Raw genomic sequence first — 25,387 nt, 5'->3', positions numbered from 1 at the left:
GATTGGAAGCAATGAGGAAGGTCCACTGATCACAGCATAGACAGTGCTCAGTGTAGCAGCATCACAGAATGAGCAAGTGTTCAAGCAAGGACACAAGAGACAGATTGGAAGCAACGAGGAAGGTCCACAGACCACAGCATAGACAGCACTCAGTATAGCAGCATCACAGAATGAGCAAGTGTTCAAGCAAGGACACAAGAGACAGATTGGAAGCAACGAGGAAGGTCCACAGACCACAGCATAGACAGCACTCAGTATAGCAGCATCACAGAATGAGCAAGTGCTCAAGCATCAACACAAGAGACAGCTTGGAAGCAACGAGAAAGGTCCACAGATCACATCATAAACAGCAATCAGTATAGCAGCATCACAGAATGAGCACGTACTCAAGCATCGACACAAGAGATAGATTGGAAGCAACGAGGAAGGTCCACAGACCACAGCATAGACAGCACTCAGTATAGCAGCATCACAGAATGAGCAAGTGTTCAAGCAAGGACACAAGTGACAGATTGCAAGCAACGAGGAAGGTCCACGGATCACAGCATAGACAGCACTCAGTATAGCAGCATCACAGAATGAGCAAGTGTTCAAGCAGGGACATAAGAGACAGATTGGAAGCACTGAGGAAGGTCCACAGACCACAGCTTGGAAGCAACGAGAAAGGTCCACAGATCACATCATAAACAGCAATCAGTATAGCAGCATCACAGAATGAGCACGTACTCAAGCATCGACACAAGAGACAGATTGGAAGCAACGAGGAAGGTCCACGGATCACAGCATAGACAGTGCTCAGTGTAGCAGCATCACAGAATGTGCAAGTGCTCAAGCATGGACACAAGAGACAGATTGGAAGCAACGAGGAAGGTCCACTCCGCAAGCATGGACACAAGAGACAGATTCTAAGCAACGAGGAAGGTCCACAGATCACATCATAAACAGCAATCAGTATAGCAGCATCCCAAAATGAGCATGTGCTCAAGCATGGACAGAAGAGACGGATTGGAAGCAGCAAAGAAGGTCCACTGCACAGGCATGGACACAAGAGACAGATGGGAAGCAACGAGGAAGGTCCACAGATCACAGCATAGACAGCACAGAGTATAGCAGCATCACAGAAAGTGCAAGTGCTCAAGCATGGACACGAGACAGATTGGAAGCTACGAGGAAGGTCCACAGATCACAGCATAGACAGCACAGAGTATAGCAGCATCACAGAAAGTGCAAGTGCTCAAGCATGGACACGAGACAGATTGGAAGCAACGAGGAAGGTCCACAGATCACAGCATAGACAGCACAGAGTATAGCAGCATCAAAGAATGAGCAAGTGCTCAAGCATGGGCACAAGAGACAGATTGGAAGCAACAAGGAAGGTCCACGGATCACAGATTGGAACCAACAAGAAAGGTCCACGGATCACAGATTGGAAGCAACAAGAAAGATCCAGGGATCACAGCATAGACAGCACTCACTATAGCAACATCACAGAGAGACAGCATATGGATTAGAAATGGCCAGGATGTCTACATTCCCGAACATAACCTAAGACAATTTGAATGAAATGTGTATGTTTCACTTTTGGATATAAGAGGGGCGTGATATTCAGGTGGTGTTGCCAAGAGTGACCAAAGGAACAGATGGCTCTCTGCTGTGCAATAGGTCAATGGTCATTCACTATTATTCGGCGTGAAACAACACTATACCACCAACATTATATCACTAGCCGTTTGAACCAGTGGCATAATACAAAATGTGGGGGTGCCGCTGGAAGACCTGCTGCGGGCCCCCTAAACTTCTCAAAGAAGCAGAAGCTGTGCCACAGACTCCGAGGCCGGCCTGGTCCACCAGGCATGCTCAAATCAATGATGGCCATGCTGTCGATGTAAGGCACTGAGCACTGCCCTAGATAAAAGATGTACTTTTTAAAATCAAGCTCTTCAACTTTCCCCTTGTGTAGGAACAGGGGATGGGCGCGTCCATCCACCGGTGCCAAAAAATACCAGCCTCCACTGTGCGTGGACCAAGTAAAATTATATATTATGCACATGTTAATGGTAGAGTCAGATTTTTTGTGCCGGGAGGGTGTGTGGCTCCTGGGTCGGGAGGGCGGGGGCATTGGCATTGTAAAGTAATTAAGGCCAGTGATGGCAGGTGAATATTTTTAGTGGAGTGGCATTACCATCTCCCACAAATCAGTGGGAGCAACTGAGCGTAGTGAAGGAGCCCTTGTAATGCAAGAGGTATTGGTGGGGGTCCTCTCCAGAAAACATGCTTAAAATAATGTTTTGAAATGGTCCATTTTATGGCAAACGCTTTGAAAAATGGTGTAAAAAGCCATACAATTTACAATAGGTTCTCTAGGGTAACCTATGAAAAAATCCAGTTCATGCTATTTTACAAACAATACATGGGAGTATTTCACTACATTTCTATGATGCCTGTATTCATGACATACATGAGCAGTGCCACTGTAAGTCACTTATATGAAGCTGCAGCCACAATCTATCTTTGCCAGTAATTGCCAGAGTAAATAACTTTCAATAAGCTGGAGAGAACATCTATGCCAGTAAAGGTCACTGTAAATAAACGTCATGATGTTGCGCACACAATCTATGCCAGTGTGGTGACTGTCAATCTCTCAGGAAGCTGCAAACACAAAACCATAGTACTCCAGGGGAATGGGGAAGTGGAAACACCGGCACCATGCTGTAACGGTGCCGGTGTTTCCACGTCCGCCTGCAGGCGGGTGGTGTTAAACCCGGCAGGTCAGACCTGGCGGGAGTGACACCTCTCGCCCTGCAGAACTCGAGATCAGCCGGTCCGGAAACAACGGTGGCGGCGGGTTTACCGCCACCGTTATTTCCGAACCGGCTGACTCGTAATGAGGCCCAATGTATGCTAGTAACAGTCACCTCTATCAAGAAAATGGTAGCAGCAGTCAAGAAAAATCACTTATTATGTTCACCTTCCATCAAAGAAATATACATTTACCTCTCATACATCCAGACATGGCATTGATGCCTTTCAACCTTTTTAGTTGAAACAGGCCCAGATCCTCAGGTGGGCCGCAACCAGCTTCACCATGTTGGCAGTCTTATGACACAACTTACTCCTTTAATTCAAGACATTTAGTGTGCCCTTTCCAGTGCACACATTAAAGACCACTGTTGCTAGCATTTTGGGCCTTTTTCTCCCCCTGGTCTCTTGCAGTATTCAGCATTGTTCTTATCTCCTCATTGCCTTTCTACTCTACATTCCTCTACAATAGAACCCTGCTGTCAACAAGCGACAAATAGCTTTTCAGTGGACATTGAGTATTTCAGCTCACTGCTGGCTACCCATGCTGTTATAATCTGCAGTCATTAACCCAATTGCTGCATTACTTTGTCTTGTTTATAATTTAAGCACCCTATTGCTGTTACCAGTGGGCAACTCAAATTCAAACCATGACAAAGTGCTAAATGGGGCCAAACAGAGCTGTTTCCTTATTTGTGGATATGATTGGGGCAAAGGGAGGCAATTCAAACCGGGCCCTTCAATTCTACCACCAAGAGGCAGCCACACTGATCTATTCCTCATGGCTGTGTAGGCTTGATTTAACAACAGGGCCTGTCCCGATATATAAAGAAAAACAAAGACAGCATTCTGTGCATGCAGATGTGTAGGCATGCATGCGTTCATCAGTACATATTCACACGCATAGCCTTCTAGCTCCAGACACATTTTGTTTGGCTAATGTTGCTTTAGCTGCTAATCAATGACAGAAATTGTCAAATTGGTGGCAGCTGGAGACTGGGAGAACTGCCACCCAGCAAGATGAGAAGCAGCTGGAGACTCGGAGAACTGCCACCGAGGAAGGTGGGAAGCAGCTGGAGACTAGGAGAACCACCACCCAGGAAGGTGGGAAGCAGCTGGAGCCTGGGAGAACCGCCACCCAGGAAGGGGTGGAAGAACTGCCACCCAGGAAGGTGAGAAGCAGCTGGAGACTGGGAGAACTGCCCCACAGGAAGGTGAGAAGCAGCTGGAGACTGGGAGAACTGCCACCTAGGAAGGTGGGAAGCAGCTGGAGACTGGGAGAACCGCCACCCGGGAAGGTGAGAAGCAGCTGGAGACTGGGAAAACCGCCACTCGGGAAGAGGTGGAAGAACTGCCACCCAGGAAGGTGAGAAGCAGCTGGAGACTGGGAGAACTGCCCCACAGGAAGGTGAGAAGCAGCTGGAGACTGGGAGAACTGCCACCTAGGAAGGTGGGAAGCAGCTGGAGTCTGGGAGAACCGCCACCCGGGAAGGTGAGAAGCAGCTGGAGACTGGGAAAACCGCCACTCGGGAAGAGGTGGAAGAACTGCCACCCAGGAAGGTGAGAAGCAGCTGGAGACTGGGAGAACTGGAGACTGGGAGAACTGGGAACAGGCAGTGGAAGGGGAAGTGCTGACTTAAGAATGAATGCTAAATCCCCTCCCTATATCTATGCCACCCACACATTAAAAAGGCTACACATACAAACCAAGTAAAATAAGTGCTGGGATTAAGGTTGCCCTGCACCATCTTTGTTGTTGCTATAATTTAGTTAGGGAGACCCGATTTCTTAACTGAAAACCGGGGCTGGCCACACACACACATTCATAGGGCTACCAGAACACCCCTCCGCCCCCCCCCCCGCCCCCTATCCTCAGTAAAAACATTCCCAATCCGACACTGCACTGTTCCCGGATTTGCACTGAGTAATTGGCTCTGTAACAGGCCTTGCCTTAAGCACTTTTTTCAAGCAGCCTTTTTGGCGCCAGCAGTTGATGCGTGTGGCTGCAACCAGGATAGTGCTTTAAAACGGGGTGGTTTAACATCGCTAATCCGTTAACATTGTTACGGTTTAAATGTTATAAAGAATTGCTGCTGTAAACTACCCTTTCATCAAAAACCAAGCTTTTAAAACAGTGACAGAGAGTAACAATACATGGTATTTTCATAGATGTGCCTGCATGCGCCATTGACGCGTATTTCAATTTACCTCAATCTCCAGCGCAGGGCAATGACAGAGGTGCGCTAAACTGATCTCCTGTTGGCTGGTGACCAGGCGGGCTCTTGGTGGCGAGAGTAAACAAATGATTGAGCTTGGCACGATTTAAAAAAAATGAAAAAAGGCGCTTGTAGTCTGTGCGCAAAGTTCTCGCAGCGTTTTCATTTTTTGCTTTTTAAAATCAGTGCAGATCTCGCACCTTAGGTTTGCTTGGGCTGGGTACCCATCCCCAGTACGCCACTAAATTACACTCTGAGTGAGGCTTTTATTAAGGATGTACTGTGCACCAAATCTCCTTCAGGGCTCACAATTTTGTGATATTTAGGTACTAGCAACTTTGACAGGTAAACGCACTTTGAGGTTAAATGAGTTATCGAGGATCACACACTTTGGTTAAATGGTGAAGCTGGGATTTGAGCGTAATCTGCCATTTTGGCACTTGACGATGTTATTTCCCACTTCTTGCCATACAGCGAAGTGCAATTATGTGTGCATGCTTCACTTTCTTTACTTGAAGTAATGCCCGCTTTGTAGACCTGGCTTGGAAAGTACATAAATCACATGTTAACCCAGTGGTCTTCAAACCTTGGTGGCCTGGGTCCCCCTGAGCAAAATGTGGGCCAGCCCAACCCCAGAAAAAATGCCAAATGCACAGTAAGACCAAATGACTATGGACTATTGTGTGCCGTTGCCACACCCTGCTCCCAGTATAGTCCCTGGGCTCCCCTACCTGCTCCCATCACAGTCTCTGACTCCCTTATCCCACTCATAGACCAGTCCCAGGGCTCTCCCCACCCCAACCCACCCTAACTCATCACCTTCAGCATCCTCACCACCTGCTCCACCACCCCCCCACCCCAACCACTGCCACCCTGCCTCGCCAGAAGCTCCCGCCAACTCCCTAAGGAAAGGCTACTGCCCTTCCTCCAAGGCCCAGCCTTCAGACCCCCTTTCTCCACAGACCCAGAAACACTCGCAACAGCCTACGAAGCTGCCATCAAAGCAGCCATTAACTCCATTGCCCCCCTTAAACCCCGTAAAGCCAAACCCACCACCCATTCCAACTCCTGGTTCACCCCAGACCTCCTCGCACTCCGCACTGAAAAAAAGGATGCCCTCACTCAGTGGCAAATGTCTCATTCTGACAAAGACAAGATGACTTTTAAATCATGCTCCACTAGATATAAAAAAGCAATCACCCTAGCTAAGGCCAAATCCTTTGAATCCAGAATCTCTGAAGCCCAATCCAGCACTAAAGAAATCTTTGCCATTTTCAGGGAGCTAGAGACACCCGCGCCTGCCCCCCAGAACTTCACCAAAGACAAGGCCTGGTGTGATGATATACAAGCAGCCATGAAAAATAAACTGAGTCTGCTCCAAAACAAAATACTAGCCACCAAGCAAGCCCTACCCAACACACACACCCCTGTCCCACCACCAGCCCCGGACACCCCCCAACCCTTTTCATTCAAACCCATTCTAGAAAAAGACATCACCAACATAATGAGGAACATCAAACCCTCCAATTGCAAAGGTGATGTATGCCCAGCCACCATTATCAAAGACTGCGCCGATGCATTAGCTCCCTTCCTTACAGCCTTTGTAAACGCCTCCTTTGCTACAGGGAAAATCCCTGCCTCCCTCAAGGAAGCCTGGGTCCGCCCTCTCCTAAAAAAACCCACCCTTGACCCCACCTCCCCCAACAACTATAGACCCATCACCACTGTCTCCTTCCTCCTCAAAATACTGGACAAAGCAGCATACCTGCAGGTTCAACATTTCATTGAAGAGAACAAACTCCTAGGACTCCGACAATCAGGCTTCCGCCCCAGACACGGGACCGAAACCGCCCTACTTGACCTGAAAAACCAAATGGACGATGCCAGAGACATGGGCAAACCAGCACTTCTCCTACTTCTTGACCTATCCGCGGCTTTCGACCTCGTGGATCATGACGTCCTATGCCACCACCTCTCCTCTACGGCCAAATTTTCCCCTGAAGCCACAGCATGGATCACTTCCTTCTTACAAGACAGAACCATGCAAGTATTCTCGGACCTAGCATCCACCTCACCTACTATCATACTCTGTGGTGTGCCCCAAGGCTCCTGCCTGTCACCCACCCTCTACAACATCTTCACACGACCCCTTTTTCTCATCCTTGACGCCATGGGCATTTCATACACCAACTACGCTGATGACACACAGATCCTCCTCACCCTCACTGGCAACTACGACACTGACTCCATGACCCTCAACAACCTCTACAACACCATCCAAGCCTGGATGGCAGACAATGGACTATGCCTCAACTCAGACAAGACTGAACTCCTCCTGGTAGGCTCACCCGACACGCTGAAAAATCTAGACTCCCAGTTCAGTCACTTCACCATAGACTCCATCAAAATACCTGTCTCAGAATCAGTCAAAACACTTGGTGTCTACTTAGATTTCAACCTATCCATGGATAAACAAGTCAACGCTATAGCCTCTGCAGCTGCATATCATGCCAAACTAATCAACGCAGTCAGGCCCTTTCTCTCTAAAGAGAACTGCACTAACATAGCCAGAGCCATCACTGGATCTAGGCTTGACTATTGTAATGTATTCTTCCTAGGTACATCCAACAGAAACCTAGAGAGGTTACAAATCATTCAGAATAGCGCTCTCCGGGCAGCCCAAGGCATTGCCAAACGAGAACACATCTCGGAAGCCAGAAAACGAGCACACTGGCTCCCAATAAAAGAAAGGATCATCTTCAAAACGCTGACACTGACTCACAAGTGCTTTCACCTTACTGCCCCCGACTACCTCTCCCAAAGGATCCACCCCGTCTCTACTACGAGGCCAACCAGATCACCATATACTAACATGCTTTCTGTGCCATTAGTAAAAAAAGCCAGAGCTGGCGGTTCCAGCTTCCCATATCACCCACTCACTGGAACGCCCTACCTCCTATAATCCGAGGTGAGGCCTCCCTTTGCACCTTCCGCAAATCCATAAAAAGCATCTTATTCACATAAGATTCCTCGCACCAGCTGAATACATCTCCTATGTTCCAGTGCATAAACTGTTTGTAATGACCAACTGTACCAACCAAAACAGCAGCTCTATGCCTGTTGAATACATAATGTACTGATGAATGCTTCTTTGCCTGTAACTAAGCTCTTGCAAGTAACAGCGCCTCAATGCCCATGGGTTACTTGCGCGCTATATAAATTTAAATAAATAAATAAATAAATAAATAAACACAGACCCTGGGCTCTCCCCACCCTGCTCCCACCAAAGTCCCTGGGCGCCCCCCCCCCACCCTGCTCCCAGCACAGTCCCAGGGCCAGTGGCGGCTGGTGAATTTTTTAAGTGGAGGGGTCTAAATGTTTCCACCAGATATGCCATTGTGACCGAGCGCAGCAATGGATCCCGAACCAATCAAGAGAGTTCGGGGGAGTTCTCCTCCCAGGAAGTATTTTAAAATAATGGGTTAAAATGCTGCATGTTAGAGCACACTTTTGAAAAATTGTCGAGGGTCCACCTAATGCCAAACAGCCGAGTTGCCATGATTAAGGCTATTGTATCCCCGTGGTTACCTAGGATACCGGTGGCCATACCTGACTTAGATTATCCATCAACCAAGGCAATAGTGAAGCGTATGTTCACTGGCTTTAGTAAAGAACAGCTGATTGTCAACTTGGCATCACATGAACAGGGGGCAGATTGTGTCCACCACATACTGCTGAGGGGATCGACCCCCAAGTATATGAGAGGTTTCATAGGGATCATGTTGGTATAGGACTACATTAAGATTAAATGACATGCTGTCACACAGGATTTGGAGGGAAAATGGCTTCGCCTCTCGAGAGAGGAGAGGGTCTGTCGCTTATGCGGGGACGACACACTTGAAAGAGCGAAACATCTCTTGACACAATATGAGTCCCTTTAGCCACTTCGGTCCCTGGCCTTACTGGCTGCAGGCTTATCAGTTAGACTAACTACAGAAGAAATGTGGGCCTTCTGCCCAAGTGGGAGTCATGAAGCATGCATCCTCTATATATCTATGTTCTGACGTAACCATCTCCAGTATAAAGGTGGCGAGCGAGGATGGTTGGGGGGTAATCTTTTTCTGTGCAATGCTCAGGTAGGAGTGATTTCTTTTCCTTCCCTATGGTATCGGTGCTCCACTCTCTGATTAACTAGGGAAGTAAGCCCACCTGCAGAGCAAGCAGGACTTATTGCTATGCAATGGTTTATTTTGTTGTCTGTGAAAAGTTTGCATAAAATTGTAACACAGTAAATACATTAAAAAAAAAAGAATTTCTGTCCCCACGAGCCAACACACCTTGTCCTCCCCCCCCCCCCCACCGCACACCAGTGCAGAAGCGATTTCTGACTTCACACTGAGCCTGCACACCCTGGCCCATCCCGCTCATCCCGCTCCAGACCAGAAGGGATTTCTGCCCCCACACTGAGCCTGCACACCTTGGCCCCTCCCGCTCCAGACCAGAAGGGATTTCTGCCCCCACGCTGAGCCTGCACACCCTGGCCCATCCCGCTCCAGACCAGAAGGGATTTCTGCCCCCACACTGAGCCTGCACACCTTGGCCCCTCCCGCTCCAGACCAGAAGGGATTTCTGTTCCCACACTGAGCCTGCACAACTTGGCGCCTCGCACACCCCTTGCCCCCCCGCACCAGAGCTAAAGGGATTTCTGCCCCCACACTGAGCCTGCAGACCTTGGCTCCTCCTGCTCCAGACTAGAAGGGATTTCTGCCCCCACACTGAGCCTACACACCTTAGCCCCCTTGCACCAGTCCAGAAGGGATTTCTGCCCCCACACTGAGCCTGCACCCCTTGTCCCCCCACCCCCTGCACCAGAGCTAAAGGGATTTCTGCCCCCACACTGAGCCTGCAGACCTTGGCTCCTCCCGCTCCAGACTAGAAGGGAGTTCTGCCCCCACACTGAGCCTACACACCTTGGCCCCCTTGCACCAGTCCAGAAGGGATTTCTGCCCCGCACTGAGCCTGCACACCTTGGCCCCTCCCGCTCCAGTCCAGAAGGGATTTCTGCCCTCGCACTGAGCCTGCACACCTTGGCCCCTCCCGCTCCAGACCAGAAGGGATTTCTGCCCCGCACTGAGCCTGCACACCTTGGCCCCTCCCGCTCCAGACCAGAAGGGATTTCTGCTCCCACACTGAGCCTGCACACCTTGGCCCCTCCCGCTCAAGACCAGAACGGATTTTTGCCCCCACACTGAGCCTGCACACCTTGGCCCCTCCCGCTCCAGACCAGAAGGGATTTCTGCCCCCACACTGAGCCTGCACACCTTGGCCCCTCCTGCTCCAGACCAGAAGGGATTTCTGCCCTCGCACTGAGCCTGCACACCTTGGCCACCCAAGCACCAGTGCAGAAGGGATTTCTGCCCCCACACTGAGCCTGCACACCTTGGCCCCTCCCGCTCCAGACCAGAATGGCTTTCTGCCCCCCCCCCACTGAGCCTGGAGCCTGCACACCTTGGCCCCTCCCGCTCCAGACCAGAAGGGATTTCTGCCCCGCACTGAGCCTGCACACCTTGGCCCCTCCCGCTCAAGACCAGAAGGGATTTCTGCCCCCACAATGAGCCTGCACACCTTGGCCCCTCCCGCTCCAGACCAGAAGGGATTTCTGCCCCCACACTGAGCCTGCACACCTTGGCCCCTCCCGCTCCAGACCAGAAGGGATTTCTACCCTCGCACTGAGCCTGCACACCTTGGCCCCTCCCACTCCAGACCAGAAGGGATTTCTGTTCCCACACTGAGCCTGCACACCTTGGTCCTCCCGCTCCAGACCAGAAGGGATTTCTACCCTCGCACTGAGCCTGCACACCTTGGCCCCTCCCACTCCAGACCAGAAGGGATTTCTGCCCTCGCACTGAGCCTGCACACCTTGGCCCCCCAAGCACCAGTGCAGAAGGGATTTCTGCCCCCACACTGAGCCTGCACACCTTGGCCCCTCCCGCTCCAGACCAGAATGGCTTTCTGCCCCCCCCACTGAGCCTGCACACCCTGGCCCCTCCCACTCCAGACCAGAAGGGATCTCTGCCCCGCACTGAGCCTGCACACCTTGGCCCCTACCGCTCCAGACCAGAAGGGATTTCTGCCCCCGCACTGAGCCTGCGCACCCTGGCCCCTCCCGCTCCAGACCAGAAGGGATTTCTGCCCCCACACTGAGCCTGCACACCCTGGCCCCTCCCGCTCCAGACCTGAAGGGATGTCTGCCCCCACACTGAGCCTGCACACCCTGGCCCCTCCCGCCTGGCCCCTCCCGCTGCAGACCAGAAGGGATTTCTGCCCCCGCACTGATCCTGCACACCCTGGCCCCTCCCGCTCAAGACCTGAAGGGATTTCTGCCCCCACACTGAGCCTGCACACCCTGGCCCCTCCCGCTCCAGACCTGAAGGGATGTCTGCTCCCACACTGAGCCTGCACACCCTGGCCCCTCCCGCTCCAGACCTGAAGGGATGTCTGCTCCCACACTGAGCCTGCACACCAGTCAGAGAGCACATGTGCATTCGACAGGCAGCTGCCAGATCCGATTCCCCAGCCAGACATGACCAGAAAAGGCACTGCCCAGCAGAGCACCAGGGACTACCCCCTGTAGGAATGCGGGGGATTAAAGGTAAAGAGAGCAGCGATGTCTAAAGTGGACAGAGCCGCGCGGATTAGAAGACTGGTAAATGCCCCTCGCGGCGCCTCCTCTGCACCCAAACCCGGTAAGTAACGACATATACCACTATTACGGCATGACGGCGATACTGGGAAATAGCGCAGCCGGCATCATTAGACTGCGTTCCGAGTCCCGTCCACAGCGGGACGAGAGCTGAGCGCCGCATCTGTCCGATGGATTCAGAAAGCCTCGGATTAGTCGCCTGGCTGTGTACATGGTTATCAATGTGTGTTGCTCGCTACCGACCCACCGCAGCGCCGTTCCTTGGGTCTTTAGGCGGAAGCAGCCCACTGCGGGCTTAAATCCATCTGTATTCCGAGCAAACCCCAGCCCTGCAGGTGCCCCGCGCAGCGCTCTGCAGCAGACCAGGAGACCCCGCACAGAGCTGCCAGGGCGCTAGCCCCGCGTGCCTTGCCCACCGAGCTGCAGAGAGTTTACAGACATGACGTGGTGACCCACAAGCGAGTGGACTGGGGTGTGTTAGCTATCGGGCGCCCCATGGTTGCAATGTTAAATGGACGCGGCAGGAGTCTGTTTAATACACTAGACTTTGTGAATCGTGGGTTGAGGGGTGAATGAGGGGGTTGCATGAATTTATTAGTGGGGACTTCACAAGGGCGGCGTCAGGACCTTTCAACTTTTTTAAATGAAACGTACCTCGAGCCTCGGGAGGGGCCCCGGCATCTGCCCGGATGCTGCCAGTTAACCGTCTTGCAACAGAGCAATATATTAATATCTGTGTTTTCGTTCTGGGGCTTAACGTGCGCACTTTGCAGCGCGCAGCGCTCGCATTACACGCAACACGTTCTCTTCCCACAGGATATACAGAACAGAAGAGTTATCACCTCATTTGCCTTCTAACAGTGATTCCTCCACATCAGCCACTTGCTGACAAAGAAGGGCGTATAGCTCTTCAGTGGGCATTTAGTGTTTAAGCTCCCTGCGGACTGGCCGGCTCGGGATAATCGAAGACTATTAACCTTATCTTTGTCGCCCTTGTGATGTATTCACTCCACCGTTGCCTCAGAGTGTTTTCGTTCTAAGCAGGGGGTCCCCCACATCTTCAGCCGGACCTGGGAGTTAGCAAGGGGTGAGCGAATAGGGGGGGGCGGGTTGGGTATGACTCAGAGACTTCCTGGGGGTTGGTTGTAAAGTCCTCCTTTGGCCGGTTCAGAGTCTCCGTAGGCAAGGAGCCGGGAGCCCCTTTATTGGTGCACTGCAGTGGTGAGAAGATCCCATTCTTATTGGGATGGTGCTGTGTTGGTTATAGCACCTGTCTGGTCTTAGTAAGATGGTGATGTCAGCTGTGTCACCTGCTCACTGAAAGGTGAGATTGTGGTTCCCTAAGTAGGGAGTTGGAGCAGGTTGGGCTCCAGTTGAGCGTGTCTTGTATGGTGGGGTCACGAGACCTGGCAACGGGAACAGGTCATGATCTTGTGTTGATCTTGGTTCGTTGCTGTTTCTTCAATTGGGTTAGTTGGACAGCCTCGTCTTCAGCAGTTTCCTGAATGCCAGGTTCTTTTCTTCCAAGCGCAGCTGCTCAGGTGTTGGCATAAGGCAGGGGCGCTGATAGCAGGTCTGGAAAGGATCCGGGGCTAAGCTAATCTTGGGACTGGCGGGATTCGGGGCTAGCTATAGCCTTTTTAGTTGTAACCCCTGAGCTTCTATCCGGGCCTACAACCAAAAGACCCGGGCTATAGCCCCCTCGGACCCCCTCCCCCTAACCCCCAGCAACGCCTCAGGCATAAGGCGCAAACAGCATGAAATCAATCTTGAAACCGTGGTATGATTTTGATATGGGAAAGAAAGAATGGACGGTTTGAGATAACACACCTAGTTCTGTAACCAGAGAAACCATTTATTCCGCTTGGACTAGGGCTCTATGCAAACATAGGATTCATTAATTATTTATGGGATTACGATAGATGTAAGGTTGTGTACAATACATATGTTTTCATCATCAGTATTGAAAGAAGCAGACAGTGGGGTTTGCTTGGTATTAATAATGTGTTGGTACACGGGGGGGGGGGGGCACCTACAGGGGATAGTGTCTAAAGACCCCCAGTGCCACGAAAGCTGCACTGGCTGCTATTAGAGAGGGTACTGCCTTGATGGTCTAGGGGGAACAGAAGGAGAGGGAAGCCTGGATCAGCAATGGCTGCCTGGATGCCCCTTGCCGTAGTGCCATGACATTGGCTGGGCAGTCATCCGCCTGGCATGGGGCACTGCAGCCGGAGCCGGGTGAACCTTTGGGGGATGCTAGAGCGGTGCTGTGGCCCAGCTTCGAGTACTGTGCCAGGCACCGTGCCTTGTCACAAGCCGAACAAGCAACACACCGAAACCGCACATTCTGAACACATGAGAACACATTACTTTAATACATTCAGTTTATGGTTAATCGTAGCCAGTGAAAATATCCTTCGAAAAGCATCTGTTCTAAAAGTTTCCTAGCAATATTACCGACCCGGCAATAATATCCGAGGAGGGAAATACCCCAACCAAAGTTTGGCAAAGACCACCTCCTACGACGCTCTCCTGACTACGGTTTCTGGAGTCAGAACAGCAAATCCACCTGAATAAATACATATGTAATGTGGAGATATGTTTGTAGTGTCTGCACATCCATCTCAGTATTTCCATTGATTCGATGTGAATTCCAACTGCTCAAGCAAGTGATACCGCCTGTGGCCAATTCACGGAGATTTCCGCTGGAGAACATCTGATCTGCCAGCGAGCATCTGTGATTGGCTCCTGCGACCTAACGCCTGATTCTCAAAGCCTGCAGCTGGCGCACACCTGGAGATGCCTGGGGTGCCTCTGAGAGGCACTGGAGCACCTCTTGTTGCCTCAGCTTGCACGCGTGAGTCTCGGAGGGACACAGCCATCTCTGGATTTGCCCGAGTAGTGGAGTGCGGGAATCAGGGGTAAGGTAGCGGGAGCACATCAGAGATGCCCGCCGCCGGTGTAATGTCACTTTTTGCTATCTGTCAGAAAATCTTACCCATAGCAGGCATTGGGCAAGCCGCCCAAGGGTAGGAAAAAGTGACGGGGTAGGAAAATCTGACAGCCTGGCCTGTCATTTTTTCCTTCCCGTCAGAAAATCCTACCGAGAGCAGGCATTGGGCAACCCACCCAGGGGTAGGAAAAAGTGACGGGGTAGGAAAATCTGACAGCCTGACCTGTCATTTTTTCCTACCCGTCAGAAAATCCTACCGAGAGCAGGCATTGGGCAACCCACCCAGGTGTAGGAAAAAGTGACGGGGTAGGACAATCTGACAGCCTGACCTGTCATTTGTTCCTACCCGTCAGAAAATCCTACCGAGAGCAGGCATTGGGCAACCCACCCAGGGGTAGGAAAAAGTGACGGGGTAGGAAAATCTGACAGCCTGACCTGTCATTTTTTCCTACCCGTCAGAAAATCCTACCGAGAGCAGGCATTGGGCAACCCACCCAGGGGTAGGAAAAAGTGACGGGGTAGGACAATCTGACAGCCTGACCTGTCATTTGTTCCTACCCGTCAGAAAATCCTACCGAGAGCAGGCATTGGGCAACCCACCCAGGGGTAGGAAAAAGTGACGGGGTAGGAAAATCTGACAGCCTGACCTGTCATTTTTTCCTACCCGTCAGAAAATCCTACCGATAGCAGGCATTGGGCAACCCACCCAGGGGTAGTAAAAAGTGACGGGGTAGGACAATCTGACAGCCTGACCTGTCATTTTTTCCTACCCGTCAAAAAATCCTACCGAGGGCAGGCATTGGGCAACCCACGCAGGGGTAGGAAAAAGTGACGGGGTAGGAAAATCTAACAGCCTGACCTGTCATTTTTTGCTACCCGTCAGAAAATCCTACCAAGAGCACTTTTTGACCGTGTACAAGGAAAGTGGGGGTACATTTCAGCGGCTAGGTACTAGGCACTGCATATTACATTGGTGGTTTATTTACACTTAGGGCCTCATCACGAGTTGGGCTGTAGCCCTTAAATGCGGTGGTAATGGTATTACCACCGCATTTAAGGGCTGGCACTACCAAGAGTTAGGCGCTAAATCAGCTGTTTTACCTCCAGCTTTTTTCTGGAGGTGAAAATCCCTGTTTTTGCGGAATTACAGCCGGCTGTATTAGCCCGCCGTATTAGCACTGAAAATTCCCCATTGGATCCAATGGACCCAATCAGGTATGGGGATTTACCGTTAAGGCCCAACCCGTGATCTGGTGGTAGTACCACCGGACCAGTCAGTGCTAGGGCTATTACAGCCAGCGGTATTACAGCCGGGGATACAGCCCAACTCGTGATGAGGCAAAGTCTAAAATGGCACATGAATATATGTTGCATTGGGTACAAGCCGAATGGCTCAGTCCAGAGCCCTGCTTCGTAGTGGGCAAGGTCCTCTTACATCACGACTGATGAGGTACTAGCCATGACCAGTCCCTTTGAACCCATCACTGGGAAAGGGAAAAATGTGGGGTGCATACCTGGTCAAGATACACAATGTCATATTCTATGGTATGGTGGTATTTCTCTTACAGGTACTCTGCCCCCTAAGATCCGAGGTGGGTAGCCTGTGGTTACCTGCCCCATCTGGACCTTAGACACTTGGCCCGGAATACCTCTGTGCCGGATGCTGCTCCACCCACCAAAGATGCCATAGTCATTGTTGCTGCATTGGCTGTTAAAGTAACTATGGTGTGCCAATCCCCATCCCATTTGGTTACAGAACATGGAATTTACACTAGATTACAACCTTTTTTCAGGCAAGCAACCTGTACCTAAAGGAGAGGAGGGCTATGAACTATGGGGAGATCTCACTCAGCTTATGCTACATGACTGGAAAGTGTCTGACCAAGAGAAGAGACAACGAGTAGTAGAGGCCTTGAGAGGGCCTGCACTGTAGATAGTACAGTCCCTTCGAGCATTGAGTCCTGATCCAACTTCCCAGCAAGTGATGAGCGCCCTGGAGGGAGCTTTTGGCACTACTGAGCCAGGAGAGGACTTAATGATGAGGTTTTATGCCACCTCTCTGAAACTGGGAGAGAAGTTGTCTGATCATCTGGTGAGGATTGAGCACATTTTATGCCTAGGCCATCATAGAGGAGGAGTAGAGACTTCCCGATTGAACCGATTTCGATTGAAGCTACTTGGAGGGGGCAAGGAAGCCGCTATACCCATACTGCAACTGAGGCTGTGGGAGAAACTGGATACACCTCCATCCTATGAGGAACTACTAAGGTCCATTGGAAGAAAAAACAGGTGATATCAATGTACAGAGCCAGCCAGTACAAGGCAGGATCCCAAAGCCCAACAATACCATTTCAGAGCAGAAGCAGATTGGAGAGCTGCAACAGCTAGTCAGGAAACTACAGACTCTGTTCACGACCCGGGAAAGCCCGATTGCAAACCAAAATCGAGGCAGAGATGGTTTCCCATCATCCCGAGAACAGGTGTATCGATGAGCACAAGAGACTCGAATATTTCCCCCAATCCTTTGCACCGTTACCACCATGGAGATTTTGCCATTCATGTGGGGATGAGCGCCACTCAACTCGACCGTGTGACCGAGACCCAGATTATGCCAGAGTAGCTGCTCGCTTTAATGCTATAAATCCACTCCGGCCCAGGCATTGTCGGGAAACGCACAGGAGGTTGTAGCGGAGGAACAGCTAGAACCTAGACTACAGGAGTGAGCTCCGCAGAAACTAACTCCAGCAAATCAACAAGGACATCACATCCAAGGCTACAGACTATCCCGTATCCAAGTAAGGCTCAGGAGGATCCCACAGCTGACCATCTCCATCTAGTTAATGAGCTCAGTAACACCACAGATGTGCTGCCAGTGAGCTGCAACAGACTACGGACTCAAGCTCTGCTCCATCGAGGCAATCCAGCAGGTCTCATCGGGCCCGCCATGACATCCCAGTTCATCTTGAGGGGCAGAGGACCACAGCATAACTGGACAGTGGCACCCAGGTCACCATCGTGTATGAGCCCTACTATCACTAACATATCTCGCATCTGCCATTAGAACCGCTGGAGGGGCTAACTCTGATGGGCGTGGGAGATGCCGCCTGTCAATACCTGGGATATACATGTGTGAAAATCCATTTAAATCGAGAGGTGGTTGGGGTGAACACCACCTTGGCATTAGTGTGCACCACAAGGAACCCAAATTCGGAGGTACCCCTAGTCATGGGCACATCCTCAGCTCTGTTCGGCACGCTAGCCAAGATGTGTATGGAAATGGCCGGTCCACAGTTTGCAAAATCTTTGAAGATGCACCCGGCATGTTAACAGGCCTACCTCTAGAAAGGCATGGAGAAGCAGGATCAACATGATGGCCAACGTGAGAAAGATGATCTACAAGACCAGCTGGCCATGTGGGCAGATGTTTTTTCAACCAGTGACTGGGACTTAGGTGAAGCCAAGGGGATGAAGCATCACATCCATTTAAGTGATGTCACCCCATTCCAAGAGAGGTCACAGAGACTAGCACCGCCTGATGTGTATCATCCAGGAATCCAGAAGCCCTTATGCTTCCCCCATAGTGGTGGCATGAAAGAAAAACAATGATGTGTGACTGTGAATTGATTACCGGCATCTAAACAGCAGAACAGTCCCGATCAATACACCACACATCAAGTGGACAAGGCTCTTCACTATCTGGTTGGGAGCAAATGGTTCTCAGTCCTAGATCTACGGAGTAGGTATTATCAAATTCCTATGCTGCCCGAAGACAAAGAAAAGACTGCATTCATCTGCCCCTTGGGGTTCTACCAGTTTACTCGAATGACACAGGGGATATCGGGAGTGCCTGCCACGTTTAAACGCCTGATAGAAAGAACTGTGGGTGACATGAATCTACTCAAGGTTCTGGTCTAGCTGGATGATGTTTTTGGACGGACCTTAGAAGAACATCACCAAAGGCTACTGAAGGTTTTGGATCGAATCCAGCAGCAATGGCTGAAGGTGTCCTTGGATAAGTGCCAGTTTTGTCAAACCAGTGTAATGTATATTTGCCATGTGGTGTCAGCCGAAGGATCCAGCCAAGTTGGAAGCTCTCGAAACCTGGCCCGCCCACAGAATCTGCAGGGGATGAGAAGCTTCCTGGGGTTCTGCAATTATTATCGAAGGCTTGTGCAAGGGTTTGCCAACATAGCAGTGCTTTATCATGCACTTCCCCAAAGCTGTGGTGGGTCCCTGACTTGATTGGCAGCCCTAGTATCATCCCACCAGGTACTGCGACAAAGAAGAACAGCCTGGCTGCACTCCCAGGCTGTGGTGGGTCCCCAACCCTGACTGGCAGATCTGGTTAACTCCACTACTGTATGCCACCTCACAAACAAAGACTTGGTTCACTCGCGTGCCAAGTACTATGCTTATAGCTTTTGCTCTCCCAGTTCTCTTTATAGTCTCATGCTTTGAGGGGCTGACTTAGTTTGTTTTCTGACCAAGTACTTGCACGAGTAAGATCAGGTACTCTTCCTTCTTGTAACCACAAAAGTGATGGGTGGAAGGTTTTGAATGAATCTGTACCACTGGCATTGCTCTGGACAACCTTCACACCATAGTTTTTTTGCCCGTAGCGCCATTGCAAAAGGGGTCCAGCCATATGCAAATCATTCAGGTACTGCCACCAATGGTAGCAGCCCAGCCCGAACTGCTAGACCAGGTCCCCTCTGCACGGAAACACAAGCAACCCCAGACATGTTTCGGCCTTGTTGGGCCTCCTCAGTGAGGTGCAGACTGGTTCCCTATGGCGCAGCGAGTAAGGGACCCACGTCTGGCCATAACATCTCTCACATAGTGAGACAAACTATAACCACAAAAGTGATGGGTAGAAGATTTTGAATGAATCTGTACCACTGGCATTGCTCTGGGCAACCTTCCTCTCCACCGTTTTTTAGCCCGTCTGCACCATTGCAAAATGGGTCCAGTTTTTGCAAATCAGTCAGGTACTGCCACCAATGGTAGCACCCCAGCCACAACTGCAAGGCCAGGTCCCCTCTGCACAGAAACTCTTCCTTCTTGATCTACGTCTGAACTGTAGGGGTCCCAGACTCTGTTCTGTGTGTAATTGGCCTTCGTTATGTTCACAGGGCTCCCAGCACCTCCCGCTCTTCCACGTACCTTGGTTGCTGGTGAGTGATGCTCTTGATGCTTCCTGCATACCTGCCATCAGTGGTGGGGCTTCCCCTAGTTCCTCTCTCCTCTCTGGCATTTGTTGGCTCCGTCGTACCAGGTTTGCTCTCGTCGGCGTGGGGATGTCCGTCCCCAGTTGCTGACCTTCAGGGTTGCCAGGAGTGCTTCCCATGCTGCACACCACGCAGCCTCTGCACACAAGCAGGCTCCACGGCTCCCTGGTCTGCCTTCCTTCTTCCCTGAGTGTTCTCCGACTCATGGTTCCTCCAGGACGGGCTTCACACTTTGTCAAGTCCCTCTTCCTTTTTAACTTGTCTTGACTTGACCTGTTGTCAAGAACCTCTAGAGTGCATGTTCTGGTATCGATAGGCACTCTATATTGCTCCGTCCCTCCTCGTCGTCCAAGTACTGAGTGGGCCATGATGTTGTGACTCACTAGGAATCTGCTATGGTTGGTCTACCAAAACACATAGTGTAAGAAGATAAAGGTGTAGAGAGAGAAGTTAAAGAAGAGGTGGGGTCATGGTAGGCAAGAGTTCTAGGGTCAGGTGACTGGCGGGGATACTGCATTCTCCCAGGGCCTTCACTGGTCTCCCTCCCCATGCAATCCTCTCACTCAGTACCAACCCCTCAGGGACTATCGGGTAGTGGACTCACCCACCTGGGCACATGAGAAGTCAGTGACGACACCCCGAGATTTGTCACAATACATAGAAGAAAGGTTTGCTAGTGTGTGATGGCTCTGTGGACCACCTGTGAAAGGCACATAGTAGACTCACTGACATATGATTGTTCTTTGCATTAACTGTGATAGGCACATAGCCGACAGACTATCATATAATGGCTTTGTGTACCACCTTTGATAAACACATTGCAGACACACTTGCTGATGTGTGGTGACTCTATGCATCACTTGTGATAGGTACATAGCAAAGAGACTTGCTAACTTGTGATATTTGTGTGCATATACTGCGACAGAAAAGACACAGACTTGCTGACCTGTCAGGGCCCCCGTGTTTAACCAGTGTTAGATAAAGTGCAGATGGATTCACTAATGTGGGAGTGTATCATCTATAATTGGTAGAGAGTAGGCAGGCTTGCTGACAAGACAACTCTTAGCGTTCTCTTTGACAGGCACATAGCAGACAGTCGCTGACATTAGAAACCTCTGTGCATACCCTGTAATAGTTATAAAAAAAGAGAGCCTCACTGACTTGCGATGGCTCCATGGTCAACCTGTGATAAAGTTCAGACAGATCCACTAATGTGGAAGGATCTGTACCTGTGATGGGCACAGAGCACACAGACTCGGCTAACACATGATATCCTTGTGCATAACATGTTAGATACTACTTAAGGGCCTGGCCTTTTTCTCCCTTGCTGTGCTCTTCCTCCGGGCTCAGTGTCAGATTGCCAGCCCAGTCGCCTCCAGCCCACCAGCCAATCACAAGCCACATGCCCTTCCATACATCCAGCCCTGCCTGGGTGTCCTCATCGCTGGCATCCTTCAATAAGGACAAAGACAAGAAAATTACCTGTTTGTAATGGCTAGGGAATGGACAGGAGAAACCCCCGCTTTTCCAACAGGCAGACATTACAATGTGTCTTCAACAGCCACACTGCATTCCCAAGCTCATGAGGACACAAACTTACAAACTCTTGCCGCGTCATTGAGCAGCAAATCATTTCAATCTCAGCCACGTTCTCTTTCCCTCATTAGGATGCCATCTGCACTATCCTGGCTCTCTCACCACATAATGCTGATTAATTCAAACCAGTCCATCCACCATGCTGTTGAAATCACCAACCTCATCACCGCAAACAAAGTCAATGCAATATTTATCTCTGAAACTTGGCACTCCCTCTACCAATGTCTTTGATGTTCTCCTCTCACCTGGGTACAACATTTAAAATGTTGGCTGCACAGAGAAGGTAAGGAGAGGTGTGCCAGTTATCCACAAATCAGACTCAACCTATACCATGCTCAGTTAAACGGCCATGAAATCCCCATTTCTTCTCTCTTGCCACCTTCTAGCACCACATATAGATATAATTACATTTCATCTGATTTATCACACACCTCCTCTAAAACACTTCTGACGCCAGCACCTCAGCATCAATCGCAAATATCTTCCTTGGTGACTTCACTAACATCACCAGGGACTCTAAGCTCCACCTCATGGATCCCCTGGATATAAAACAATGAATGCTAAACCCCACAGACATCATAGGATATATACTCCACCTTGTCATCTCAGCATCCCACTGTCTTAACCCTATCCCACATGATTGGACAGACCACGCTGCCACCCTCATCTGCCTTACTTCTAATGTCCCGTCCAACAAGGGTCGTTGTCAAACGACCATGTCCTCGAGTTTCTCCATTGAGGACTTCCCCTTGGAAGCACTAGACACAAACTAGCAACTCTAACTCCACCACCCTCCAGTGCTGACAGTCCCTTATTAACTCCCAAACAACTATAATATAATTGGTTGATGCCCATGACCCCTTTAAACTGCTCCATATCAGGGATAAACTCACCATCCCCTGGTACAATGAAGAAATAACCAACAATAACCGTACTATCCAGTCACTAAAAAAAACTGCTGTAAAGCATAGAGGAATAAAGCCCTCCTCAACTTCAAGGGTTTATGCAGTACTTGCCTGTCTCTCGTCAAAGCACAAACTGCTTATTACTCATCAACTATTATGTCTACCACCAACAAGTGTAAAGCTCTCTTCACAGCAGTCAAAAACTCCTCAACCCACTTCCCGACCCTTTAATCCCTGACTCTAAAGAAAAGTGTAACGCCATGAACAACCTTTTCATCAAGATAACATATGGCAATTGATCCATACCCCAAACTCGTAGTTCCTCATGGCTCTCAACCCCACTGCTTATAAGACAATTCAGGACCACCTTCACTCCCGTTGCCCTCATGCCACTTAAATCTACCACATAGCATACAAAGATGATCCGCACTGTCATTTGTGGTGGCAAGGAATGATGAGACAGACCAAGTGGTGCCATAGTGATTGCTATAGACTTTTATTAACCAAAGACAAAGCCTATCCATCCCTATTCTATAGGCAGTTTCCTTACGTAAAGAAACTAAACTGAGGTCTGTCAGGGTGTCTGTAGTGTCCAAATGGTAAAGTCCTGTCTTGGTCAAAACCTCTATCTTTCCCTGTTGCTACACCAAATAATAACTAAAGTTCAAGCAATTTCTGAGCCCAGGAGAATTGTTCCCTTCTCCTAGTTGTGAAAGTCTTTCCAAACAAAAGTTATTGAAAGTTCAGCAAAAAGAGTTCCAGCAACCAAACGAGCTCCACGAAAAGTTCTCAGAAAGGCTACGAGAAGGACTCCCTTCTCCTAGCTAGTTCCTCAATGTTGTGCTTTTTTAAAAATCAATTCTTGTAATTCGCTTTGGGAAATGTCAATATCTTCTACGTTCTTTGATACTTGAAATTGGACCCCACTGGGACGAGTAAGATGACCTCTTAGGTATTCTTGACTTATGCAGCACCACACGTTTGTGGAACTGGCCAGGGACATCAACTACTTTCTCTAGATACTTCACAGTCTCAACTCTTCCCTGCCTCCTCCCAGACTTATCTTGGTTCCAGTTACCTTTCCCCGAGGAACCTCTTCACTGGTTTTGCCAGGGGGCGCAGGTTCACTTCTTCTATCACTTTACTTCCACGACTTACTCCTCTCTGCAGTCAACTCTTATGCTTGAAGGTCTCGGCACAGTTGTTGGGCCGATTGGTCCACCCACGACAGGGTACGCCACCATCTTAGTCCTTCTCACTGCTGTCATCTTCGCGGCTTCACGTTAGACTTGGGGTTTTAGCGCAATTGTTGGACCTAATGATCCACCCATTACAGGTCATGCCACCACTGTTGCTTCTCTCCACTTTCAGTATGGTAGCCTCACACCGACCTGCAACAAACATTTCAGGCACCCCGCTGCTCACCTCAGCTGCCTCTTTATAGTCCCCCAGAGCCCACATTCAGCTTCACAGAATCGCTGGAGGCCCTCTTGCTCGCCAGGTTCTCCTCCTCTTTGCATACCGTGGTCGCTCGGGTCCAGCCGGATTGGCCACCCTGCAACAAAGATCACTTGCTTCCACTCTCATCATCGGGTGGCGAGAATAATGTCCTTCTTTGCTGTTTAGCTTAAGGAGCGGGGACAGCCCCAGCGTAACATTGGTCCAATTGCTTAAAGCTAATGGAGTGGTCTTCCCACTTGACTGTTGCATTTTCTGACTTTTCTTCATCTCTGTATTTATCTTAATAGATTTGTCAGGAATGTTACAATAACCTATTCTTCACTTCGTAAGCTACTGTCCGAATTCTAGCCTCCTGTTAATTGGAGAAATCCTTCAGTAGCCAGTTGCCAACCAACTCCATGATTTGATTAACTAACACAGCCTCTTGTGATTAACAATCTAGTTTCGGCATTGAAACAGTCATCATTCAGGTCATACATGATGCTCTTAAAATCAGTCACTTCTCTCTGCTGGAACAGACCAGACATTTCTTGCTAAGTTGCAATTCAACCATAAGTGATGTGATCACATTTATTTTGGAGTGTTCTTAGGCCATTTATTTTCCCTCATTTTCCACTGCATTATTGCCCTGGCTGCACCATCTCTTTCATCTACACAGGCAGCTTGTTATCCAAGACCCTTTTAGTGGCTCTACATTCTGAGATCCCCTTTTGGAAGTTTGTCATGCAAGAGCCCAAGGTACAAGTGGCTTCATTCAAACATCGTCTGAAGCTCCAGAAGAGGTGTAGCTCACTGACAGAATCTGGAGACCTTGGAAAGTTTGCACAAACTGAACTATCCCCTTGTGAGTTGCACAGTGGGGCCTTGAGGGTCCCCGAGACCCTGTTGCATTTCCCCTCCACACCTATTCCTGTGGGGGCAGGTATTGGGTACCCATGTTGATCAACTCCTCTAATAATGGTACCACGATATGGGAATATTCTTCAGAGGTGGGTGCTTCTGTGCACAATCACATAGAGCTCCTGCTCTATCCCCAATACCAGGCTGTAAGACTAAATCTGATCGAATGAGAACAATCTCAGTACCCATGCTCATTTACCCCATATCCAGCATGACGTCTACAATAAATACCCTTAACACCTGACTTATTTGGCAGGTGTCTTGTTGGTCCACCACCTTGTCTGTATCCCACTTACTACAGATGACTGACCCATTGCCCCATTATTAACTCTTATTGTGGCACCCATGGACAGAGTATGACTGAGGTATCAAAGGTGTTGTATGTGTAAGGGGGTGAGGTCTGCATACATTATTCCATTGCTTTCTTTTGCTTTGCATGCAATGATCCAATCACTGTAATGAGAGTAAGGCTTTGCTAGGAACCTATAATATCTTGAACCACAACAATAAGTATGGGTGGGGGTAATTCATGGAAGTGCTACATGATTCAGAAACATATGTTGAGATTCCAATCAATATAAACAGGCTACCCTGGTGTCTGTCTATGGGTCAACCCCTAAAAGGCA

At 49.9% G+C, this 25,387-nt stretch overlaps 1 protein-coding gene across 2 annotated transcripts in view; it reads left to right on the top strand.

The window, feature by feature from the left end:
• Positions 1 to 11,396: 11,396 nt before the first annotated feature.
• Positions 11,397 to 25,387, top strand: part of LOC138524299 (adenosine receptor A1-like) — a 173,535-nt gene continuing 159,544 nt past the window's right edge. For both annotated transcript variants that reach the window (XM_069635505.1, XM_069635506.1), the window contains exon 1: positions 11,397 to 11,761. The gene's annotated coding sequence lies outside the window, so the exon portion shown is untranslated. The remainder of the gene's footprint in view (positions 11,762 to 25,387) is intronic.

This window comes from Ambystoma mexicanum, chromosome 1q (assembly GCF_040938575.1).
Source record: "Ambystoma mexicanum isolate Mex_15411 chromosome 1q, UKY_AmexF1_1, whole genome shotgun sequence".
Classification (NCBI taxonomy): domain Eukaryota; kingdom Metazoa; phylum Chordata; class Amphibia; order Caudata; family Ambystomatidae; genus Ambystoma; species Ambystoma mexicanum.
This window is presented reverse-complemented; position numbering and strand designations above follow the sequence as displayed.